This window comes from Herpailurus yagouaroundi, unplaced genomic scaffold (genome assembly GCF_014898765.1).
Source record: "Herpailurus yagouaroundi ecotype Mexico unplaced genomic scaffold, PumYag 187, whole genome shotgun sequence".
In the NCBI taxonomy this organism is placed as follows: domain Eukaryota; kingdom Metazoa; phylum Chordata; class Mammalia; order Carnivora; family Felidae; genus Herpailurus; species Herpailurus yagouaroundi.
Window position 1 is genome coordinate 25,735,667 of NW_024412418.1, and position 26,973 is coordinate 25,762,639.

At 35.8% G+C, this 26,973-nt stretch overlaps 1 pseudogene; it reads left to right on the forward strand.

Moving 5' to 3' along the window:
• The first annotated feature begins 3,314 nt into the window (after nt 1-3,314).
• Nucleotides 3,315-26,973, forward strand: part of LOC121043742 (40S ribosomal protein S6-like) — a 37,270-nt pseudogene continuing 13,611 nt past the window's right edge.

The window sequence follows — 26,973 nt, forward strand, 5'->3', positions numbered from 1 at the left end:
AGTAGCACTGCAATTAAAAACAACAATAACAGGGAGCCTGGGTGGCTCAGTCACTTAAGTGTTCAACTCTTGACCTCAGCTCAGGTCCTGATCTCAGTGTCTTGTGTTCAAGCTCCACATTGCGCTCCATGCTGGATGTGGAGCTTACTTTAAAAAAAAAAGAAACAAACAAAAAAGAATAACAACAACCAAAGAATCTGCACTCACCTCTTTAGAAGCACAGGCTTATTTATTATATTGTTAAACATGAGCAAAAGCATAAACAAGAAATGTAATTGCCCCTAATACATTCTTTCCTTCATTCTCCAACACTGACTAGAATAATTAGTAAATTTTCACCCCTTTATTTCTGCCTGGTGTAATCTATTTAAATATATAACCCTTGGTTAGATGCAGAGAATGTCTCACATAAAATATTTTAAGACAGAACAAGTACATGCTATTGAACACATTGGCCAATCTAATGTTCAAGTTCTAAAATCTACTTTGTGCTAAATTTGTGGCCTTGGGGGGCACCTGTGTGGCTCAGTCAGCTAAGTGTCTGACTTTGGCTCAGGTCATGAGCTCATGGCTCATGGGTGCTAGCCCTGCGTCTGGCTCTGCGCTGACAGCTCAGAACCTGGAGCCTGCTTCAGCTTCTGTGTCTCCCTCTCTCTCTGACCCCTCCCTGCTCATGCTCTCCTCTCTCTCTCTCTCTGTCAAAAATAAATAACCATTAAAAAAATTTAATTTATGTCCTTGGATAAGTACTTAACTATTTTACACACACATTTCTTCTGTATAAAATAACGCAAACAATTCTACTGTCCTCGCTATTTGGTAAGTATTACTGTCTTGTCTGAATGTATTGTCATATCTCTTGGAAAAAAGGTAATTTCTATCATTCAAAGAGTTGGCTAATATTAGGCAATTCTAGTCACAAAAATACTATCAATGTGGTGAGAAATATCTCGAATATTTAAAATGCTGGTCATGAGAGAAGAAGGGCTAGACGTAGTAGGTGTTCCTTCACAGATTTATCTAGGATAATGGAGTGGGCAATATGGAGAAGATGGATTGAAACCTTTACCAAAGTAGCATTTCTCCAATTTAGGTGTATCCCCAAATGGAATGAACCATCTGAGGGCAAACTGAAGTACCCAGCTTTGTAAACATTAATGCCAAACCAGAATAGCTCCCCCCAGGGCTGTCAGATTCATGTAATTGCTGGATTCAGTCATAACCCAATCCACCCATTACCCCCAGCTCCCTGCCTCACACACACCTAACTTTGAGACTCTGTCAAATGGTATGAAAAAAAAAAGTTGGCCATGTTGATCTGCTGGGTGCCATAACCCAAAGGTATCTCCTAATATTTGATAATCATAGTTTGCTAGGAGAAGAATAACTGACATCAAGCTGTTGAAATTTGTCCTGTTCACATATAGAAAGTTATATCCTGCTCATATTTCTTAAGTGATTTATTTTATACAATGAACTAAGAAAAAGGATAAGGAAAGTAATGACAACAGAAATTGAGATTCAACAATCAGTTAAAGTACTAGGTAGTTTAATACACATTATATATCTTATTCTAACTAAAACTCTGCAAAATGTATATCAACACTATTTTAGAGTTGATAATTGGGCTAAACATTATAGGTAAAAGATGAATATATAAATGTATGTTTTACAGGGATCCTGGGTGGCTCAATTGGCTAAGGGTCCACCTCTTGGTTTCATCTCAGGTATGATCTTGAAATTAATTAACTGGAGCCCCACGGGGGGCTCTGTACAGGCAACGTAGAGCCTGCTTGGGATTTTCTCTCTGCCCCCCTCTCTCTGCCCCTCCTCCAGCTCTCTCTCTCTCTAAATAAATAAATAAATTTTTAAAAAGTCTCTTTTCCTTAAAGAAAATCAGTACGGAGAGTAAAAATGGGAAAGATTAAAAAAAACAGTAGTATTTGGTATGTTATAAACTAAAACTAATATGGAAGTTATGAACTAAATGAATTCAGTGAGAATTGCAACAATTCAGCACAATGGACTTTTGAATAGGAAGTTCTGGGTGTGAATTTTATTTAGAATTTCCTTAGGTATAAAATCAGTGTGAAACAATAAAATCAGTGTGATAATATTTATTGCAAGTTATCACTTGCTATCCATATGATATTGGGCTAGTTACTCAATCTCTTTGAGCCTTGTGTTTATTATCCACGCTTCTAACATGATGAAGGAAAGCACACAAAAATAGAACTCATTTCATGGGATTCATGTAAGGATTAAATGAAATAACACTAAAAAGTACTTAAATAGTTCCTGGAACATGCTACATTCTCAATAAACCTTATCTATTATCACTATTTTGGCATTTTTCCTTACGTACACAAGACACACATACACACACATTTGCTAAATGGTAGTTGTCTACCAATTAAGGTTATTGTGACCTGTCTAATTTATAAAAATAATTCATTATGAATTAATCTTTTCAGTCATATTTATGTGTATCAGATGCCTACCTCAGTACTTTTGCCTGTCAAATAAATACAACAAATATTCTCACTGTTGGCTAGAACATAATTAAATCATTATTTGGGGGTGGGGGGACACTTGGGTGGTTCAGTTGGTTGAGCGTCTGACTCTTGATTTCAGCTCAGGTCATGATCCCAAGGTCATGGGATTGAGACCTGTGTGGAGCTCTACACTGAGCACGGAGCCTGCTTCATTTTCTCTCTCTCTCTCTCTCTCTCTCTCTCTCTCTCCCCCTCCTCCCTCCCTCTCTCTTTCCCTCTCCCTTCCTCCTCCTCTCACTCTCAAATAAGTAAATAAATAAATAAAATTAAATAAATCCTCATATTCTTTACTTGCAATCCTTTTATAATAATAAATTAATGCATAATTTTGGATGCAATTTAAAAATGAAAATACCATCAATATATTTATGAATAAATTTCTTTCTACTCTGGAACTTCCTCTTTGAAGCAAATAATCTTCAATTATACTAAAACTTTATATGATTAGAAAGACAGGAAATAAATAAATGGTTCAATATTGGATGATTAATTAATGATATCACAATAACATGACATACTTTTAGTGATGGAGCATTTCTTAAAAATGTTTAGAAATATTAAAAATGTTTATAGGATAAAATGCAAATTGTTTAGATGATTACTATGACTATCCAAAATCAGCTGTTTATTGTAAAAAAGATTGGAAATGAAAAGATAAAAATTTTAATACAGTTATCTTTAGGTGGAATACTTCGAGGGTGATCTCTTAGGTAGACACCTCTACTGCTCATCATTTTTGCAAATTTCTGGGGACGTGTAATGACACCTTATATAACTGAAAATCTTCATGCTTCTGGAGGTAAGCTTTCTGAATACACTGATGAAAATCACAAGTGTTTTGATGCTGCTAAAGGGGATATCGGGGGTTGGACTGATTGTGCACTGATCATAGAACATGGACGTTCCGCGTTTTGGTAAATGTCTACTAAGAAGTAACCTATTCATTACTCATCACAGACCTAAGAGCCCAGAATAAGCCCTTTGTAATGGATACACTTTGGAATAACCATAAGATGGGGAGGGAGGCAGAAGAGAGAGGAAGGGAGGGAAAGAAGGAAGAAAGAAGGGTGAAAAGGAGGGTGGAAGAGGGAGAATGAAAGAGAAAATTAAAACTATCAAATTGCTCATTTCCTCCTGCTCTTTTTATTTCTATTCCCCCTCCGCCCTTCAGCTATGACCCTCTTCCTCTCCCTCGTTTTTTCATACTTAGCAAAGGAGGAGAAAAGGACAATAAAATTTAATCCACTAGCAGTAAATCAAACTTCTAATACGTATTAGAATAAAAATTCAACCTGGGTGGATCTGACTTGAAACTTCGTGCTATTTCTAGTCAGCAGCAACCAGACTCTGGGAAAATACAGCATCAGTTAAGGTAAAAATATGAGATTTGACATTAGACAGGCTTCAGCTAAGTTTTAGATCTGTTGCTTGATGATGTATGACCTTGGAAAAACTTAAGTACTCAATTTTAGTGTCATCGTCAGAAAAAGGTTAATAATGTATAGCTCATAGGATTATTGTAAATGATATATTTAAGGTAGGCATTTAATGTGCCAAACATTTAATATTAGTTCAATCTCTCTTTCTCTTTCTCTTTTCTGAATCCCCACTTCCTCTTTCCTTTCCATTTTCTCTTATTTTACATTTTTACGATTAAGTTATTTTTAAACTAGTGCATATCAATCTACCAATCTAGCTATAAGTAAAAAAAAATAGTTTTATAAGAACAGAATTATTCTGTCACTTTAAGAAGAAGTACAGCCATTTCTAAAAGCAGTGTATTTGCAAACAGGTGGCCTGTATACTTCTTCATATGTATATTTAAACCAGTATAGAGTTTGAGAACATAGGCTCTCCATTCTGCATCAATTTGAACCAAAGATTATCTTTCTTGAATACATAAAAAGTTGATATCTCCCCTTTATCCACATTAAACTAAGCAATATACTATAATTTTGAAATAATGAATCCACATGTATCTAGATATAGTAGGTCATTGATTAAATTTATGGAAGAAGTATTATTTATATTAAAGGAAACAAAAAATATGAAAGTAGTAAGCTTAAGAATTGAACAAAAGAGTACAGTGAAAGTCTAGGAACAGGTCATGGAAACAATTATCTTGATTAGTTAAAAATTCAGCTTGATTAGAAAAAGTACCTGCCTTTGGAAATTCACGTAATAAAATATGCAGTTTGATCAGGAAATCATGCACAAATTCAGCTGCTTCAACATGCAGCTTGCCCTTTTAATTATACGGGAGACCTAGGGAGGAGCACAGCTAGGTCTGTACATTATGAAATGGGATGAACCACGAATGCATCTTTATTAAAATGATTATACAACCTCTCTCCTACATACAAATCTCCACCAAAAGATATCAGAATGATCTGTTTATTTCTGTGCTTTTAGACAACAATCTGCCATCTGCCAAAATGTGACAGTCTAGCAACAAAAGTCTGCAAGGTAACACCAAACTCTTACATAAGTAAATAAAGATAAGTACTTACATAAATAAGGAAATCCCCCTAATTACTTACCTCTTTGCTGAGAAACAACACACAGTCCACGATGGGAGGGGTGTTATAGTGGTGTATTCCCAAATAGTCAGCGGAGAGCCATTGCAGTGGGGAGAGACACTCTTTGATCTGGATTTGAGTTTGAACCCCACCTAGTACCAGCTGTGAAAATAGAAGTTAAAAACAAATAGATTTCAAAACTTTGGTATTGTATGGAACAGTAAAATTAATTACCAATAACAAAACGAATAACAATAATTAGGTTACTAAGTGCAAAATTTGACTTTAAAACACTCTAAAGAGCAAACCCAACTACTACCTTTCATATGTTAACACTGAAAACACAAGATATATCCAATAGTAAGCAGTTTTTTATGGCATTACATTGGTTAAAACATAGCTATCAGTTCATCAGTCTAGACCATCTTATCTATCCTTTAGAATTTTTAAATTATATTTCAAACTTTAATATGCACCTGTTTGGTTTCAATGCAAATATCTCATTTGAAAATGTTTGTTGTGGGGCGCCTGGGTGGCGCAGTCGGTTAAGCGTCTGACTTCAGCCAGGTCACGATCTCGCGGTCCGGGAGTTCGAGCCCCGCGTCGGGCTCTGGGCTGATGGCTCAGAGCCTGGAGCCTGTTTCCGATTCTGTGTCTCCCTCTCTCTCTGCCCCTCCCCCATTCATGCTCTGTCTCTCTCTGTCCCAAAAATAAATACACGTTGAAAAAAAAAATTAAAAAAAAAAAAAAGAAAAGAAAATGTTTGTTGAATCTAATTTGTATTAAGAAGGGCAAGTACTGGGGCACCTGGGTGGCTCAGTCAGTTAAGCGCCCAAATCTTGACTTTGGCTCAGGTTATGGTCTCACAGTTTGTGGGTTCCAGCCTGTCATCAGGCTCTGTGCTGACAGTGCGGAGCCTGCCTGGGAGTCTCTCTCCCTCCCTCTCTCTCTGCTCCTCCCCAAGTCTCTCTCTCCCTCTCAAAATAAATAAATAAACTTAAAAAATAAACAAAACAAACAAAAACGGAAGGGCTTGTACCAAGAAGCTCTTTAACAGCTTATGTCTTGAAACAGACATAAGTAAAACCAATAGAGCGGTTAAGGTTTTGCAGTGATTTGTTGACAAGTCTTGGTTGAGTTTGTGCCTATCCTCCTTGTCTGTCTTACTTTGGTTCTATATGGCAAGAGAGGCACATTAAATTGATTCTAACTCATTTTCTGTAAAACCCTTAAAAAGCACTCCAAAATCAAAAGAAAATGCATAATTGATAAACAGAAACTACAGCAACTAAAATTGTCTATGACAGAGCAAATCAACACTCCATACCCACTTAATTAAGAGGGAGATGAGACTAGAAGCTGAAATTAAGTGTTTGTTTTCTAGAATTTACAAAGGAGAAAAAATCGCAACTCAATTCTAAGTTGCTTAGAAATGCGTGCTTTTTGAGACAATTTTTCTGTGATACCACCACCGATTGTTTCATTTATTACAAAGTGCACTTTAGTCGTGTTTATTCAGAAACCTTCAGATATTGGAATTAAATCAGGAGAAACAAAGAAGTTACAAAAGAAAAGTACGACTTTGCATGAAAGCAATAATCTGAGGCCAGTGGATGAAACCACTAAGATGTTAGACTAGGAATGAGTTTGGAAGTTTCATTCTCTTTCTCCATTACCTGACCTGCGGACCCTAGACAGTCTTCACTCCTTCTTTTCTCAAGTTTGTACTTAAATTATTATGTTTCTGAGATATACCTCTCCTATAGCTTCAAATACATGCACTTCTATTTGATAAATAATATTAAACATTTTCTATGACAAGTATGTTGATAAGTGTTGAAGGGAACATAATGATTTGTATACTCCACATTATCAAATTTCTTTCAACCCAAAACAAACAAACAGAGAACCTTTAAAGGTAATTAAAATTCTACTTATGAGACTTCTCACTTGATAAGATGATGAAGTTCCATGTCCATAAAGCACAGCTGTAATCTTTTCTTAAGTGTTTATTTATTTATTTTTGAGAGTGTGAGAGAGAGAGAGAGAGAGAGAGAGAGCACAAGAAGAGAAGGGGCAGAAAAGGAGACACAGAATCTGAAGCAGGCTCCAGGCTCTGAGCTGTCAGCACAGGGCCCGATGCGAGACTGGAACCCACAAGTTGAAGTCGAAGTCGTACACGTAACCAACTGAGCCACCCAGGAGCCCCATATGACTTGTAATCTTTGAATATAGTGTAAGATTAAGAGGGAACTCTGACAGGTGGAAAAAGGAAAACAAATGGTTAGTGACCCCAGGATTGGAGGAAGAATATGTCAGCAGCAGGGCATCATATGAATCCAAAATAAAATAAGGCACCCATTTTACGAAAATAGTACCTAAATATGCTAACCTCACCTGTTTGGTCTTAAGTAACAAACAAGCAAACAAACAACTGAACAAGGTATCCCTCTTGATTTATATTTATACAAGTTTCACTTTGTTGTATGTGGCATGCTTATGGGTATATTGCTCTTTCCTTGTTTTTTTCAATCTTTCTGTTTTTGTCCTCCTTCTGCACATTTGTGCTTTCTGTTATCCACTCCGAATATTCCCCTAAGCTAGGAAAACTAACTAAGCTGATTAAGCTGGAAATCAAGCTTTGGAGTGGCCTCTAAACTAGTAAATAAGCCATCACTCTGAGTTAGATGTTAAGGGTGGATCCAAGATCAGAAATGGGTAGCCCTTGTTCTCACAGAGATTATAAAAATCTCATTGTTACATAAATGACTTCAATACAAAGCAGATTAAATATTGCAAAAGGGAACAAAGAGTAGTGTTTTTATTTTTCAATTTTTGTTATTGAAATATAGTTGACATACAAAGTTATGTTAGTGTCAGGTGCACAATATGTTAATTCAACAATTTCATACATTATGCAGTGCTCACCACACAAAGTGTAGTCACCATCTGTCACCCTACAGTATTATTACAGTATTATTGACTATATTCCCTATGCTGTACTTTTCATCTCAATGACTTATTTATATTATAGTTGAAAGTTTATACCTTATAATTCCTTTCACCTATTTCACTCATCCTCCCCCACCTCCCCTCTAGCAACCACCAGTTTGTTCTCTGTATTTAATTTTGTGTGTGTGTGTGTGTGTGTGTGTGTGTGTTCATTTTTAAAAATTTTTTCCACATATAAGTGAAATTGTATGGTGTTTGTCTTTCTCTGTCTAGGTTTACCCATGTTGTTGCAGAAAAGCACACAGCAAAGGAAACCATCAACAAAGCAAAAGGGCGACCTACTGACTAGGAGAAGATATTGCAAATGATAAAGAACTTATACTACTCAACACCAGAAAGCCAATGATTTAAAAAAGGCAGAGGATCTGAACAGACATTTTTCCAAAGAAAACATACAGATGGCCACCAGACACACAGAAAGATGCTCAACATCACTAATCATCAGGAAAATGCAAATCAGAACCACACTGGTATATCACCTAACACCTATCAGAGTGGTTAATGTCAGAAAAACAAGACATAACAAATGTTGTGAGGATGTGGAGGGAAGGGAACCCTGTGCCCTATTGGTGGAAATGTAAATTGGTACAACCACTGTGGAAAGCACTATAGAGGTTCCTCAAAAAGTTAAAAATAGAATTCTGATATGATCCAGTAATTCCACTATGATGTTTATCCAGTAAGCAAAAAGGCTAATCCAGAGATGTGCACCCCTATGTTCATTGTAGCATTATTTGCAATAGCCAAGAAATGGAAACAAATTTTGTTTTGACTGAAAGGTTTAAAATCAAATCTATTTGGGATAATAAGAAAATTTATGTTGGGCTTTTTTTTTAAACTTTTAATGTTTTGTTTGTTTTTGGAGAGAGAGTGAGCAAGTGAGTGGGGGCAGACAGAGAGAGGGAGACAAAGGATCTGAAGCAGGCTGCACACTATGAGTGCAGAGCCAATGCAAGGCTCAAACCCATGAACTGGGTGATCATGTCCTGAGCTGAAATCAAGAATTGGCCGCTTAACCTACTGAGCAACCCAGGCACCCTGTATGTTTGGCTCTGAAGGATAGAACAAAGTTTGACAAATTTGGCAACAATGAGGGAGGGCATGCCAGGTAAATGAAATAACATGAACAAAGACATAGAGGTGGGCAAGTCAGAATTACAATCAAGAAACAGTATATTGGCCAATTTGGCTGGTTATGGGATAAGATGGGTATATACCAGGAAGATAATGCTTGAAAGGAAGAAAGGGGGTTCAAATGTTTAGCTAGTGAGTATGTACTTAAGTAATTCATGTGGAGCCAACTACATGTTTTTAATGGAGGTGTACGTCATCATTAGGTTCCTGACAGAATGATGTGGCAGCAGTCAGTGCAAAAATGGAAAATTGGAAATGGCAAAGATTTTGGTGGATGAACCCAGTTAAAGAGCTACTTCAGATCAGTAGATCTGGAAGGGCTGAATTAAGGTGTCAACAGTGGAGATGTGATAATAGTACACTTCTCTTATTTGGAGAAAGAAAGATTAGAACCTGTATAACTTGGGGGAGCCTAGGTGGCTCAATTGTTGAGTGTCCGACTTCAGCTCAGGTCAGCATCTCACAGTTTGTGGCTTTGAGCCTTGCAAGGGCTCTGTGCTAACAGCACAGAGCCCATTTGGGATTCTCTGTCCCCCTCTCTCTGTCCCTCCCCTGCTGTGCTCTTTCTCTCTGAAAAATAAATAAACATTAAAAAAAAAGAACCTGCATAATTTGGAAAAGTCAACTTAAATAGAGTCAAAAGGAAAGGGTATGTATTTAGTTTAAATTAAAAAAAAAAGATTTTAAAGCACTCACAACTTTCAGAAAAGATTGAGAACAGTAAAATGCAGAATGCAAGAGTCAGGGGAAGCATTTATTCCAACTAAAATTTATTTGACATTCAATAGGTTTTTCCTATGGCTGAAAAACTGTAGGTACATTTAGGGTATAAAGCTGGTAAGAAACAAAGAAGCATATGTAAACACTAACATTTAAACAATTTGTCTCTCCTGACATTCACAACAAAACTCTAGCTGCAAATAGGCTAGGTTAAAGAATGGAATTAAATTACATTAATTTGCATCAGAGCATTTGTAGCATGTTTTATTTTTGTTGAATAATCACGAAATGGAGTAAATAGTCCAACTTATTTCTCTAAATAATATTTATTGTATAATTATATTATAACTACCCTAAACAAAATTAAAAATAAAGCTCATCAACTATTTTAGCATTAGCTATTTTTATTTTTCTGGGTTGTCCATATCCTTATGTGTGCATATTTTATACAGGTATAATTATGATGCCTATAGTATTTTGTATTCTATTTTTACACATATAAATTATAAGTGTTTTTCATATTGCTTTGTGGTTTATACATTTATATTTAAAATTTAAAAAAATTTTTAACATTTATTTATTTTTGAGAGAGACAGAGATATAGAGCACAAGCAGGAGAGGGGCAAAGAGAGAGACACAGAATCTGAAGCAGGCTCCAGGCTCTGAGCTGTCAGCACACAGCCCGATGCGGGGCTCAAACCTGTGACATCATGACCTGAGCCGAAGTCAGACGCTTAACAGACTGAGTCACCCAGGTGCCCCTACAGATTTATATTTTAAATGTCCAAACAATATTCCATTGATTAAATTTGTGATTCAAATGTAGATTTATTCTTCAGTGGTTGAAGTGTTACTCTTTTGAGGTTTTCAATCATTAGAATTAATATTGTGCTTAACATCAATCTGCATACTACAAGCCTCTTCTCTACATCCTGTCAGTTCATCTCAGGTGTTTCCCTAAACCTCTCTGCTAGACTGCTAACTACCCACTCGGAGGACATTTTGCCTTATTCCCCATTGTATCTCCTGAACCTTGCATGTACTGTGCCCCTAAAAAGTGCTTGTATTATGTTGTTTTTGTTTTTGTTTTTGTTTCCTTTTCATCACTCATTAGAGTAGGGAGAAGAGGAAAATAAAGAACATGTACCGAATGGAAGGGAAGTGAATGTAGGAAACATCTACAAGTGATTGAGTACTTCCATTCCAGATTTTCCAGTTACAAATTTTTTTTTTTTTTCTTCTTCTATTCTTCCTTCCCAATCTTCTGGAACAGGCTTTGTTCTAGTCCTTTCCCAAGCTTGTCTCTCCCATTCTCTCTTACTGCAATATCCTGATGTTCTGTCAATAAACTCCTTTCCTTTTTTTTTTTTTTAATGTTTATTTATTTTTGAGACATAGAGAGGGGGTGGGGCAGAGAGAGAGGGAGACAAAGGATCCAAAGCAGGCTATGTGGTGACAGCAGTGAGCCCCATGTGGGGCTTGAACTCACAAGCCAAGGGATTATGACCTGAGCCAAAATTAGACCATCAACCAACAGAGCCACCCAGGTGTTCCAAAACTCCTTTGTTTAGTTGAACTTGTCCAGAATCAGTGTTTTTGCTTGTAACCAACGAGGTCTGTGTACATAATTGATCAAACCAATGAATCCAAATGAGAGAATTTGTTCAGCTGTGGAGAGTAACAGCAGTAACCCAGCTCAGAGAGTAACAGCAGCCTATCCAAGACAGATGGCTATATTACCTCATTTAATATATTTCTAAGATAAATATTATTGTTTTAATTTGCATACCTATGTTTGTTAATTGTATTATCTCCTGCAAATATTGTGTATTTAAGGGAATTATCCTAGCTTTTAATGGGGAGTCAGAAAGAAGAAATGTGTCCAGAATGTAAGGTGCCTTTGCCATTTTCATTTTACAATTTATTTATTTGTCATGCTGAGTTGAAGGTCCTTGTTAACCACACAGAAGACTAAAAAGGTTGAAATAATGACGCTGGTTTACAGAGAATGGGCAAGAATGGCAGGGTCACTTCAATCTTCAATTAACGCTACCCATTTAGCAACTGACAAGCCTGACTTGTTAACTTGTGTAAGAGCAGGAAAGTTATCGCATCCACTTGACAAGAAATAAAAAGCCATATTTAAGACATGGTGGCTGCACTAGGTGGTAACACTATATTATATAAGTGAAACTTGCCAAGACAGTAGAAAGAAAGTGATTAATGTATTAATTAACTAGATGGTGAAACCCTTTTATAATGTATCCATATATTAAATGACCATATTGTATACTTTAAGTGCTTAGAATTTTGTCAATAAAGCAGGAGGCGGAAAGCTATGTAAGAATTCAAACAAGGAGAAAGATTTATATACAGCTTCTCCATTCTCAGACTTTCTCTACAGAATGAAACATAAAGATAAAAAAATTAAATTTCCTTAAATTTTGACAAATATTATTTGCTGATTACAGGGTGACTTCTAATTACACAAAAATGAACATAATCTTCAAAATGAGTCTCTTCTGAAAATGGGATGGCTATTTCTGGAAAGAAATTTTATTGACTCTGATACATTAATGCCAGAATAAGATACCACTGAACTCAGGGAAATACAATGAGTTTTGGGGTCAAGAAAAATTGTATTCTGACTCTGGCTTGGCAGTTAGAAGCAATGGGACACCATCCCAACTGTGTAACTTTTCAGTCTCGGTTTCCTTCTCTGCCAAATGGGGACAAGAAAACCTTTAGCTTCGAGTTTTTTGTTACAAATGGAGAAAATGGGCATTAAATGCTTGGCATCTATTCGACACCACATTGTAACAACTGTTATTTGAAGTCGCTTATCTGAACAAATAGGGTTCTGCATTCCTGGAGAGATGTAGGCCTGAGGAGACTGGCTATTCCTTCCAGTAATTTAGAAACATTTTAAAGACTCATTCCCTCCACTTGGAATGTTTTCTAGGACCCAAGTCAAAGCTATACATTTAAATAATTCCTTAGTAGAGTTCCCATGCCTTCATTTGTATTCTCTTCTGAAAAAGCCCAAAACCCAAAGTTAAAACCTGCCTGAGAATCCATGTTAAGTATTCTGGAAGTTTCATTTATATAAGATGCTTTCTAAACTGATCAAACTTGAATCCATAGTAGGTACTTGTCAAATCCAAATTTCCAGGAAAAATGATGTCATGGCTCCTTTCCATGTCCTTAAGTAGAATGCATAGCATGCAATCACACAAATTATTTTGCAATAATTTTACCTGCTTTTTAATATACTTTAGTACATATTTTTCTGTAAAATAAAAAAATGTGAGAAATCACGTCTAAAATTCTTTAAGGGGAGTAATCTCATTAAAGGAAATAACTAAGTGAGGCCAACGCCAATCTCTCAGCAGTAGAAGTATCCACAATGATGATCTGCGTTGTGATGGTGAAGGTGGTGATGCTGGTCATTAGTTTTGACTCCTCTGGGCTCTCAATTTAAACATATTAATGATATATATTAAATACTTATTTTACTCCAGGTAGATTTATAAGCATGGTGCATGCAAACCTTCATTTAATGATCTCAAAACTCCATAAGAGAGAGCCATAACAGAGGCACCACCTCTGTTTATCTTAGCTAACCTAGGGGATAAGAAAGGACAAATAACCTCAGAGTTAACAAGGCACCTTTCTTTTGTTGATCATCTCTGTTCTGGGCTGCTACACCTGCAGTGCAGCAGTCTATAGCCCAATTTACCTGTTTACCTAATTTGGTCCTTTCTTCCTGTGAAAGCAGCTTTCTGCTATAGTACTAAATTGGGGGTGCTTCCACCCTAAATATCTAATCTTGTTTATTTCGTATACCTATGTATTGAGCACCTTTCATCCCTCTCTATTCTGGGGGCTCTGCAGCCCCTCTGTATTCTGGGGTGCCTATGCACCTCCCTATTCTTGGTTGCCTTGTCTTGTTTACCCAAACTCGGGTGTGAGCATCCTATGGCTTTGTAATTCTTTATGCCTTGTTAACCCATTGGTGTCAGCCCAGGGGATATCTAAGCTTATTCCCCACACCCATCACCAGGTTTATGGATAAAGAAATTGTGGAATATGTATGCAATGGAATATTACACTCAACAAAGCAGAACTGGTACACATACAAGCAACATTACAGATATATTTCACAAGCATGCTATGCTAAAGAAGCCATACACCAAACACAATAGGTTTATACCCATAGTGACAGCAAGCAGATCAGTTGTTGCCAGGTGTTGAGGAGAAGCGGATGGGATTGCCTTTAAATAAATATATGAAAATTTTCTGGGGTGATAGAAATGTTCCATATAATTATGATTATGATTGTGGTTGTATTTGTCAAAATTCACCTAATTGTTCACTTAAATTGGGTTCAATATATATTTTTCACCCAGGAATTCAAGAGTGAGAAAATACGGTATCAGTTATAGTTATTCATTAGACAGTATCAGCAGAGGAAGTCCATCATGGACTTTGAAGCATTCCTTCATGGTCTTTCTGATTATGCCAAACTTCAAGGCTTGTCAGCCTTCTGACAATGAGCACTATCTATAAATATTTGCCTAGACTACTAACTAGAGCAAGGAAAACATAGGGTGAGCACCATGAAATTGTTTGCTCCCTAAGGAAATTTGCCTTTTTTAGTTGTGAAGGCCAATAAATGAAATGGAATTTCCAAGAAGCCAACCTAACTGTAGGCAGACCATTCTAACTCCTCTTGTGATGAGGAACACAGACATAAATGCAGTTATTGGTATTATGATGTGACTGACTCATCTCAGCCTCAGAATTTCTGGCTAAAATAAAACTGTGAGCTTTTGCAGGGCAAAAATAGTGCCTCTTTCATCTTTGTAAATTCCCCCCTGTGCCATCTTATTGGGAAGAGGCATGGAGTGTGATGCAACTGTTCATGTTAGGCAAAGTCTGGAAATGAGAATGTGTGATATTGCCCACATTGAGTATTAAGTAATTAATGATTTAGGAAATAAAACATAAAGCTTCTTGCAACAAATATTATTTAAGCACATCTGAGGGGAATATTAAACTCAAGATAGATTGAAATATCTTTAAAAGGGTACCCACAGTGAAGGTAAAATGAAGGTGGAAAAAAGAAAGTTCATACATAGCAGTGACTGAAAAAAAAAAAGTTGCATTAACTGTGACCAAAGTTATTATTCTTTTTTTCTAGTCCATGAAGATAAAGCTCTTCCTTTTGATCAATTTTGAAATATTAAATTCTAATGTGTTAAGGCTTTTTAAAAGGTACTACATTTGGTTAATCATGGGTCTCTCATATATACTCAAAACTCACAAAAGGAGAAAATAGCAAAACAGTAGGGTTTTCTTTAAAGTCATTTGGGTGACTCTAATGTCTAATAATATATAATTATATTATGACTCCTTTCCACATATATCTAAAAGGAAATAAAATCCCACAAAGTTTTAATTAACACTTGTATGGTTTTTTGAAGTCCTTAGATGAAAGATACTAACAGAGTATAAAGTATTATAATTAATATTCTAAAAAAAAGTTAGATTTTAATTTGCTTTTCAATAGTTAGAGTTCCAAGATTTGAGACTGTGTGATACTACACATCAGGAGAACTGGTTATAATTAGGCACAAAGAGATAGTTCAAGTAAAATTGTTCACATTGACTCTGAATTTAATTACTAATGGAATTTATGAAAAAAATCTCAAAAATTTTTTTGTGCTGAGGGTGAAATAAAATGACATTTAATGTGACTGTCTCAGGGTTCTATCTAACATGTATTGACATAGGAAAAAGTGGATCAGGTAGGGGGATATTGGTCATTTGGAATTATAATATACTGCCCATAAATAAAGTAATTAAATTAACAATAATGATTATAATGAAAAATTATGAAATGACAAATTTTCCCCTTGACCCTGCATGATTATGTGAAGGAAAACCTTTATAAATTTATGCATTTTTGAAAAGTATATTTACATGTCAACAAACACTTATTGAAGGCTCTTAGTGAACAATGTGCTAGATACTGAAAGGGTTCACACATTCGGACAAACTGACACTATTTTATACTTGAAGGAAAGGGGAAATTGTTATGTAATAAGTATAGCAATTGTTAGCTAATACTTGCTGTACGAATTTGGGGCATATTATTATATTTCTGTGCCATAATTTTGAAGTCCAAAAAATGTATATAATTTAATATAAAATTCAATTCAGTCCCTTGAAAAAAGGAGCATAAAACAACTATTTCCTTCTCTTTCTAAATAAAACATAATAATTCCATTTCCTAATATAGACAAGGAAGGTATATTTGAGGATGAGTTCATCATTTGCAGAACTTGGAAACAGATACTCTGCACTAGAATTAAAGCTTCAGTACTGGGTTGGTTTTGTGTAGTACTTTCTGCATTATAAGTTTCCAGCAAATTACTTTAATTAATATTTACCTATTATTATTAGTAGTAGTAGTAGTAGTAGTAGTATTTAATGGGCTTTAAAAAATAGAAAACATATTTTCTGTGCTACTCTGAATATGAAAGTGGTTAGTTAGACAACATTTTCAAGAAATTCAGGAAATAAGTGAAAAAATAATAAGGAATGCTTATGCAATAGAAATTCAAGTTTATTTTTTAATTTTTAAAAAATGTTTATTTATTTTGAGAGAGAGAAAGAGAGAGAGCAGGGGAGGGGTGAGAGAGAGGGAGACAGAAAATACCAAGCAGGCTCTGCACTGTTAGCACAGAGCCTGACACGGAGCTTGAACTCACAAACTGTGAGATCATGACCTTAGTTGAAACCAAGAGTCAGTCGCTTAACTTACTGAGTCACTCAGGTGCCCTTAGAAATTCAATTTTAAACCCATATAGTTTGCTTCATAAATACTAAAAGAAATGCAGACTGCATTTAGTTAAAGTCATGGAGAATCTCCCTTAGGCTATCAGGATAGCATAGTAATGTTTCCTGGACAATTTAATTTGGTGATTGAGAAGAAGCATTCTCTATGAAAACAGATTTGTAATGAACTTGCTCTGTAAGTAGGCGTCTTCTAGAAAGTAATTTACTCTGCTTTGGATATTCCAAACTAAGAGAACAAAATGAATTTAGGTCTCTAAGCATAAAAGTCATTAACTTGTATTCAGATGTGAGTAGGAAAGAGGGTAAGTGAGACTGAAAGGAAGAAATTATGGGCTACAAGGGTGGATTGGGGCCAGACTATAAGGAGCCATATTTAGACTTGATCAGGTAATTGCTGACCAAATGGAAATTAATATGGCAGAATTTATCCCTTAACTTCACATGAACATACAAAGTTCCCCAATGATCTGGGTACAAATCAGCCAATGACCACGTAATAATCATGAGCAATAGGGGTCAGAAAACTTTATCCTTACTGTTACTGGACCCCCAAGATCAGGTTCTTGAGTCTCAATGTCACAGAAATGAATACTGAACTGGAGATAAAGAAAAAAGGCCGAGTTTATTAGAGAGAGCTTGCATGCAAGGGAGCTGGCAAGAAAGATAAACGTTGCCCCCCACAGGGGTAGCATGCCAGGCTTATAAAGGCACTTTTCCAAAGGGTGAGAGGCTGGGAGTGGGGAAGTCTGTCAGTCCCACGGCCATTATGTTGTTGCTGTTTAGTGGACACGAGACGATCACAGGATGCCTTTCTCCATGGTCAACATTCTTCCAGAGCTCCTGGAAAATAGAAATACTTGCACCAACAGGCTTTAAATGGTTACTTTTGATTTTGCCCAGAGAACCATCCCTCCCCATCAACTGTTATCTCTCATTGTTCTCTTCCCCAGAAGGAGATATCTGTCTCAAAATGTACGAAAACTTTTAACCTTTGCCTCAGACCAGCAGCTTCACAGGAATTAGGTCCTTCTTGCTTCTCCTATACTGTCTCACTGATGTGTTGGTGTAAATCAGGGGCACATGTACGTGAGGGAGGTGGGCTAGGAAAATACTGACCACTATAAAGAATTGTGGAATTGTGTCAATAAGCTTGAGCTGGAAACTTAGGGAATATGTTTTATATTCAGGTGCAGGTAACAAGCTCTCACTTAGAAATGAGTGCCTGGGGTTCAAAAATAAAGATGAGTTATTAGATGGAAAACTAAGAAATGTCTAATGAAAAGCAGAGCTGAAGCCATGTGAGTGATTGTGCAGGGAAAATGAAAGCAAAGAATACTGAGAAAGTCACAAGTTGTGGAAGAGAGACCAGGGTGCAGAGCCAAATGAATAGGCAGACAAACGTGTAAGCAGATCATCAAGACAGTGAGCCATCCCAGATGAGAAGGCAACAAAACAATTTCCATGAGGCAGTTGTGTCTACAGTGTGATGGGCTAAGGAGGAGTCCAGGAGAGACAGGTGAGAAGAGGAGCCATTTAGTTTGTCTTCTTAATTTATAATTATGTTATCTTTCTGTCCTAGTCTATAATCCAAACTGTTTTGAAATTCTACTTTTGCTGTCAAAGTGTAGGAACAGAGCCAGCCTTTAGTTACGGTTTAAATACCTGATGTCAACATTAGAAATACATCTCGTGGTTGCTGTTATATGTTATTCATCAAATGTTCACTGAGTTCTTAATATATACTAATTGCTTTTCCATGTACTACAGGTATAATGATTAAAAAGAAAATCCCATCCCTTCACGAAGTTTATGTTCTAAATGGAAATATAAAAAGTCACATGTAACTATAAAAAGGTAATTGTAGACAGCGGTTCTATGAAGAAAACAAAGCTGCAAAAGAAACTAGAATGTAGCAGATATAATTAATGAAAGCAATTTTTTATCCTTCTCTGAAACCACCCCTTGGCATATGATTAAGGTGGTTTTTCCCCCATCAAGAGGTGAAATATACTTCCCATCCTATTGTTCCTGAAATTGGCCACTTAATTTACATTGGCAAGTGAGATGTCAGCATACATAATGTAAGCAAACACTTTTAAAGAGCTTATGCTTGGATTTTCTATATCACTTCTGCATCATCATAAAAAGGCATGCCTAAAGAACAAAGTGGGAAGACCCCTCCTACTCGGTTTCAAATTGTATTATAAATCTACTATAAACCAGACAGCAGAGGTACTGGTGAAAGTATAGGTGTATATATAGATCAATGTAATAGAACAGAGAACTCAGAAATAGGTCCACATAAAAGTAGTGAGCTGATCTTTGAAAAAGGAACAACACAATTCAGTGGAACTGAATGATCTGTTCGACACATGATGCTAGAAAAAGTGGGCATTCATAGGCAGAAAATTCAACCTAGAAACAGATTTTACACTTTTCACAAATATTACTCAAAATAGATCATAAATCCAAATAAAAGATAAAAGCTCATAAAACTTCTGGAGGAAAAAATAAGAGAAACTCTCCGCAGCCTTGGATTGATGATGAGTTTTTAGATACAATAGCAAAAGCATGGTCCATGTGAAAATTGATACATTTTTATTTTCATAGCCAGAAAACAATAAAAATGTAAGAATAAATATTAAATGTATGTTGGTATGTGAAAGAAACTAGTCTGAAAGGGCTACATTGTGTATGATTCCAATCATATTAAGTTTTTAAAAAGACCAAACAATGGTGTTGGTAAACAGATCAGTGGCTCCTTCTGAACCTAAAGAGGTCAGAGGAAGAGAGAAGTTGAACAGGTGAAACACACGCAATTTTTAAGGAGGTGACACTATTCTGCATGATACTGCAATGGGGGAATACATGACACTCTCCTTTTGTATGAACTCAAAGAACTTTAAGCACAAGAAGTAAAACTTACAAATTAGAAACAAACCACGTAAGACATTGGAGGATCATGGCATGGAATGCAGGATACAAAAGGTACCAGTCTAGCTGCATTACAAATGTGTGAAACAATACCACTGAAAGGAGTTGGAATATAAAGGAGCTGACCAAGGCATCGTCATCGTGGAAATAAATGGAGTGTCTAATAGGACTAGAGGCAAAAGGAACCGTACAGAGTGCTCTTCTCTAGATGGCAGAGTTGTTTCTCGAAGGGGCAAGATTTAAGAATCATGACCCTAGAATTGAACAATTAAACAAATAGATGAAGATTATAGGAACCAGGTTTCTTCTTGGTGGAGTGAGAATTTTCAGATAAACAAGAAAAAGGAATTTAGAATGATCCAGATAGTAATGGGTTAGAGTTGGAATCATCAGAAGGAACTCATATTTCACTTAATAAATTTACTTAATAGCTATACACAGAAATGTTTATGAGTGGGACTAAAACAATCACCCTTCAAGAGCAATGCCTAAACCTAGTGGCTAAATGTTGGTTTCTAAAGCCACCCCCCAATAAAAGTACTAGAGCTCCTTAGAGAAAAGGCTTGTTCTAGGACAGGCATTAGAAATATACAAGAGAATCCCAAAGTGCCAGAAAGTCAGAAAGTGCTTCACACACACACACACACACACACACACACACATACACACCACAGTATTAGAGGTATGTAAAAAGTATCCAAAACCAACTGAAATGGGAAGAGTTCCTAATTGCCCAAGTTCAGACAATTTGGACAACAAAAGAAATAAAAAGAATTTTGCATTATAACCCAATGTGTAAAATAAATATCCATAAGACCGTAGTGATATAAATAAGTGACTGAAGACATAAATTAATGAGAGAGGATAAACACAACCCTTGTTCAGGAGAATTCCAAATTATCTGTAAGATACTCTGCCTTCAAGGAGGTGGAGTCTAACTCTTTACCTCTTAAGTGTCTTCCTTCAAGAGTAACTCCTTTCCCAAAGTACAGACAGAAATGGGAATAAAGTCACTTTATAGTGATCTCAGTATAAAAGTCTCACAAACAGCATTGTGATTAAGTTCAACATCAACAGTGGCAAGTCATGTTGATAGTATGCACTTTTGATAGTAAGAGGTGAAAATGACATTTTATCTCTGTGGTTTTCCACCCCTAAACATATAACATGAGTCTAATCATGAGAAAAACATCAGAAAAAGCCATTTAATGGGCATTCTGGAAAATACTTAACCAATACTCCTCAAATATGTCCATGTTCTCAAAACAAGGATAATCTGAGAAACTCACAGACAAAATAAGACTAAGATGGCTTAATGACTAAATGTAATGGGGTATCTTAGATGGGATCTTGAAAAGAAAAAGGATATAAGGTGAAGAATAAGAAAAGTGAATCAAGTGTGAATTTTAGCTAATAATAATGTATTGATATTGGTTCATTAGTTCTATACCATAGTTCATATGTTAATAATGGGGAAATTGGTTATGGAGTAGCTGCGAACTCTCGTTGAGTGTCACATGTTCCATTGTAAAGCTGAGATCCAGCCTTCTAGAAGTTTTTCACAATTAATGTACAAAACTACTTATACAGAATCAACTCTCCCCGTTTTCTCTCTTTGAATATGCTAATTATTTATTTCTAGAGAGATAGCAGAGCTGAGCTGGTAGGAGGTGAAACTTGGAATAAGAGAGCTGGAGTTTAAATACTGACTCTTATCACTTTCTGGTTATGTAACTTGGGCAACTTACTAACCTCTCTATGCCTCAAGTCTCACTTCTGTAAAATGAGGATAATGTCAGAAACCTCCTCATACAATTTTTAAAGAATTAAACTAGTAAGCAAATTAAATGAAATCTTGCCATTTTCAACAACATGGATGAAATTGAAGGGTATTATGCTAAGTGAAGTAAGTCAGAGAGAGACAGCTATCATATGTTTTTACTCATATGTGGAACTTGAGAAACTTAATAGAAGACCATGGGGGAAGAAAAGAAAAAAAATAGTTTCAAACAGAGAGCGAGGCAAACCACAAGAGACTCTTAAATACAGAGAACAAACTGTGGTTTGATAGGGGTGGGAGTTTGAGGGGTCAGGGAAAATGGGTGATGGGCACTGAGGAGGAACTTGTTGGGATGAGCACTGGGTGTTGTATGTAAGTGATGAATCACAGGAATCTACTCCTGAAGCCAGGACTACACTGTATGTGAGCTACTTGACAATAAATTATTTTTAAAAATTAAATAATAAAATAATAAATCAGTATTCATAAAGCACTTTGAATATTAGCTGATACATATATATATATATACACACACACATATGTATCAGTATACTATGTATATATACTTATCATATATAAGTAAAAATGAATTTGGTTTCTAGATTTCTTTTGCTTGCTATCGATATATCATAAAAAGAGTCAAAAGAAGCAATCTTGCAAGTTTGTGATCTGGCAGGGATAATAGATTCTAACAGGCATTGCAAATGTGTCCAGAGCTACAGACCCATAAGCTCACAGGATTTCCACTATTTAAATTGCTGAGGGCCTCCGTGAACCTCATATAAACTAGCTAAGGGATCTTGGGGGTTGAATTATTACAGAAAGAGTAAGTCAGGATAATTACTGGCATGGTGATTAATGTCCCATGTTGTGATAGATTTGATCCTATTCCTAAAAGAATCATCTGCTTGCATTATTGTTGCATTAAAGTCATAAAACATAATAAAAGAACATGATTCCAGAGTGTTAAACTAACAGAAGACGTATGAAGGCCAAGAGCCTTTGTTAGATTTGTTTTATTTTACAGGACGTTAACTAAAAAATTACATAATTCCAGTATGAATTTTTCTGATGTTTATAGGTTATAATATCATACAACCCAACTTCAAACACAAATAAAATCTGAAATGTAAACAGAAGCACAATAGATCCAGAAAAAAACATAAATTATAGGGTGTGATGGGGTGTGGCTATAGGGGTGCAAGTGGAAGGTGGGAGAAAATTGCTCTGGTAATAAGGTCATAATATTCAAGGAATTTGCATAGTTGAGGTGTAAATTTAATTCCAACCTTCTTCTAAGCCAAATATAAAGTAAAACATAGCCTGTTTTACAATCCTCATCATCAAGGAATAGAAAAGATACCAGAGACATAGAAGGAGCAAAACTATTCCAAGCAGTAGGCTGTAAAAGAGAATTCTCACAAATCAAGACCATAATTCCACTCAAGAAAATGAACTATTCCAGAAACCGAGATAATATAGTCCAGATTCATGGCTTTTCTTAAGCCAAAGATAACACTGAAATATTTTGTTTTACCTCTCAACACACGCAAAGTGGCATGAAAAGTCAGAACTTTCTTTTTTGCCGTTGTGCACCCTCCATGTCACGTGTTCTTACACTAGACGATGAACAATGAAAGCCAGGGAGAGTTGGTTCTGCACTCTGTGATATGTGAGGCTAGCACAGTTTCCTCAGAGGTACATTCTTAACAGCTAGCAGTGTCTGACACACAGTCAATATTTTGTATAAATAGACAATTTTAAATGTCTAAAAATCAGTCTTGAATAATATTGAATTAAACTAAGGGGATGTAGGGGCAAGCACGGATCTCTGAATGTTGCCTAAATTCTAATTTATCTGACGACAAAGCCTGGTGGGGAAGTCTGACGCAACAGAAACTAAGAATCAAGATATTCAGACCTGCAGACTCCTTATGGCACTGCCTCCTGATTGGAGAGACAGCTGGGATCTGTAGTACTAACAGGCAAGATCCAGAAGGTCAAGTGGATCAGATTTTTCAAACACGTAGTTAAAAACAGATCCAGGGAATATTTGGTTTTTTACAAACACACCATCTCTCCAACGTCCTAATGAAAAAGTACAGAATTTTTCCAAAATTTGGGGAACTTTGATGACACAACCTTCAAGAACTTTAGTCACCGCAGCACGAGAAAGAGATCTTGAGAGCAAAGCAAAGACAACAGGATGTGCAACAGGTTTGCATCTGGCAAAAGTGAACCAAGATCAGAAAATTCTAGGAGAGACCTCTATATACATGAAGTTGTTATTTTAACTATTATTTAAAAAAAATGAACTTGTCAGTCACTTTGGAAACAATAACAGAGCACAAATGTGTTTCAACATGATTAGAACTGTGAGTAGTGGGGGTGCCTGGGTGGCTCAGTCGGTTAAGCGTCCAACTTCAGCTTAGGTCATGATCTTGCAGTTTGTGAGTTCGAGCCCCGGGTCGGGCTCTGTGCTGACAGTTCAGAGCCTGGAGCCTGCTTCGGATTCTGTGCCTCCCTTTCTGCCCCTTACCCACTCATGCTCTGTCTCTCTCTATCTCTCAAAAATAAATAAATGTTAACAACAGCAACAACAACAAAAGAGCTCTGAGTAGTGATCTCCAAACTGGGTTGTAGTCACCCTAGAGGTGCATAAGATGGGTTGTGGAAAGAAATTGCTCTTCCTCCTCTTCCTCCTCCTACTTCTCTCTCTCTCTCTTTGTATGTGTATATATATAGATAGATATAGATATAAATATAGATACATATATATATATACACACACACTCATGCGCACATTACATATAAAAATATATTTAATGATTTATACATGTATATAAATAATATGTTTATAAAAATAAGTAAAACAAATAATTTAATAACATCTAGATCATATGTGCATGAGTAGTGTGTGTGTAATTTCTGTTTTTGGGAATTTGTTTATAATGTAATAATATACCATATTAACCATAATAATATATGAATAATATCTCTCACTTATTGAGTGTTTAATATATGCCCACATTTATTGTACGCACTTAACATATATTTAACAGTTCAATCCTCACAATAAGGATTTCAGTGTGTTTATGCATGTTTTACTTAATAAAATAGTTAGCATTACTACCCATCTCTTAGGATGAAGTTAACAGTAGTACCTACTGGTAAAATAACTTACCTAAGGTCACAAATCTAGAAAATGACAGAGGCATGATTCAAATCTAAACAGTCTGACTCCAGAATTGGTTTCTGAGCACAACAGGGGTATATGTATATAATATGTAATTAATAAAATATGAACATATCTAGGGGCATGTGGTCAAGAAATTTAATGGGAATAATAAGCTTTTTAAAATATTGAAGACCAGACAGACTATCTTAATGTGTTTAAGATTATTCATCTAATGAGACTTATGAGTTAATGAAATGGGAGTACTTACTAGTGGTTGGAAGAATGACAATAAGAGTGAATTGTTATTATATACCATTCAGCTCCTTGTAAGTATTTACTAAGCATATGCATTCTGTTCAGTAGCACTGATCTACACCCTATGGTAAATATTTGATATTTATGGCATACATCTATAGATCATGTCTGCTTGTCACTTTACCATCTTTTTAAGGAGGTTGAAAGTCAACAATCCCTGAACACACACACACACACACACACACACACACACACCACGTTAAAATTAAGATTAACTTTAACCTCAGGTTTTGCTGAAACATCTGGTCCTGTCAATGATAATATCTTGTGATTAACATTGAGAGAGTTGGCCTTGAATCACTAACATATGTGTAAGAAGCTGATTTAGTTTCTAAATTACACAGAAATAGCTTGGCATAACATCTGGTTAATGTGCTACTAAAAATGAATTTCATTTTAATAGATTAAAGTTATATAAGTCTCCTTTGGGAGAAGGAGCAGACAAATTGAATTTTTCTAAAATGTAAGAATTATGTGTAATACAAATTTCTGTAAGTGGGAACATTATTATTGAAGTGGGGTATGTATATATGTAACAGTTTAGACTTATAAAAATCTAAAATAATGACTATTTTCTCATGTTTTGTATCAATTTCCTTTTTTTTCTTTCAAGAGAACGTGTTGGTTTTTTATGTATGTATGTATTTATTTATTTATTTATTTTTGGTATGTATTTTGGGAGAATGGAGGGATCTGCTCTACCTCTAGCTTTGATAATGGATTTTGGAGGAGATTGCTTCATATATACAACAGGGACCTATTGTTGCTTAAATCTGTCATTCTAATATTTCCTTGAAGGTTCTCCAATTTTCTGTGGCATCTGTCGTACAGTTGGTTAATTTGAAATACCTTGTGGATGATTAATTTGAGACATTGAAGACACCTCTTATGCCCCCCTCTCTCATTCATTTGAATAATAAATATCTGTGGATAGGCAAGGTGAATAATTATATTATGTGTGTATAAATACGGATACATTTTTCTCTGGAGAGGATTTGTGGTTTTTACAAGATTCTCAGATGATCAAGCATTAGGAAAAGAAATAAGTGTAATGCTGTAGATCAATATTGAATTTCTTCAAAAGCCATTCCAGTAGTGATTAGTTTTCTCAGGTCAGAACTAAGTTGTTACAGGATCTAAAACACTCAATTAGTGACTTCAGTTAATTCATCTGGAAGGCAAGTACTTTGGACTATGTTTACTGTTAGTGTCTTTTCTAGTTATAAGAGTCTATGCATGTTTGGGTTCATTACAAAGTAGTAAACATTCCTAGCTCATGTACAGAAATAAAATATTCTCAGATTTAAATTTACCTAACCAATGGATATTTATTTCAACTTTTTTTTAATGTTTTTTTTTTTTTTTTTTTTTTTTTTTTTCTGAGACAGAGAGACACAGAGCATGAGCAGGGGAGGGACAGAGAGAGAGGGGGAGACACAGAATCCGAAGCAGGCTCCAGGCTCTGAGCTGTCAGCACAGAGTGGGGTTCGAACTCACGGACTTGTGAGATCATGACCTGAGCTGAAGTCGGATACTCAACCGACTGAGCCACCCAGGCGCCCCTTATTTCAACTTTTTAAAGTTATTATTATTTATTGACTTTATTAATAAGTAATAACTTTGTTTCTAAAGTTACTGTTATTTCTAAAGTTAAAATTATTGTTTCTAATAAATGAGCTAATTGTTAACATTGTAAACTTTAATACGTATTTACAGATTTTCCATGGCATAATGATATGCAATTCTATTTATTAATGGAGTCTTGATGAATCCTCAGTTGACTTTTAGCTATTTTAAAGAAATGACAATGCAGAAAGATTTGTTAAATCTTATTTCATATCATTCCTTCTTACCTAAAGTCTATTCTCTTTAAAACAGTATGTACATACACACACACACACACACACACACACACACACACACACTACACACACACAGAGTGTATGAAAAATGATGGTCCTG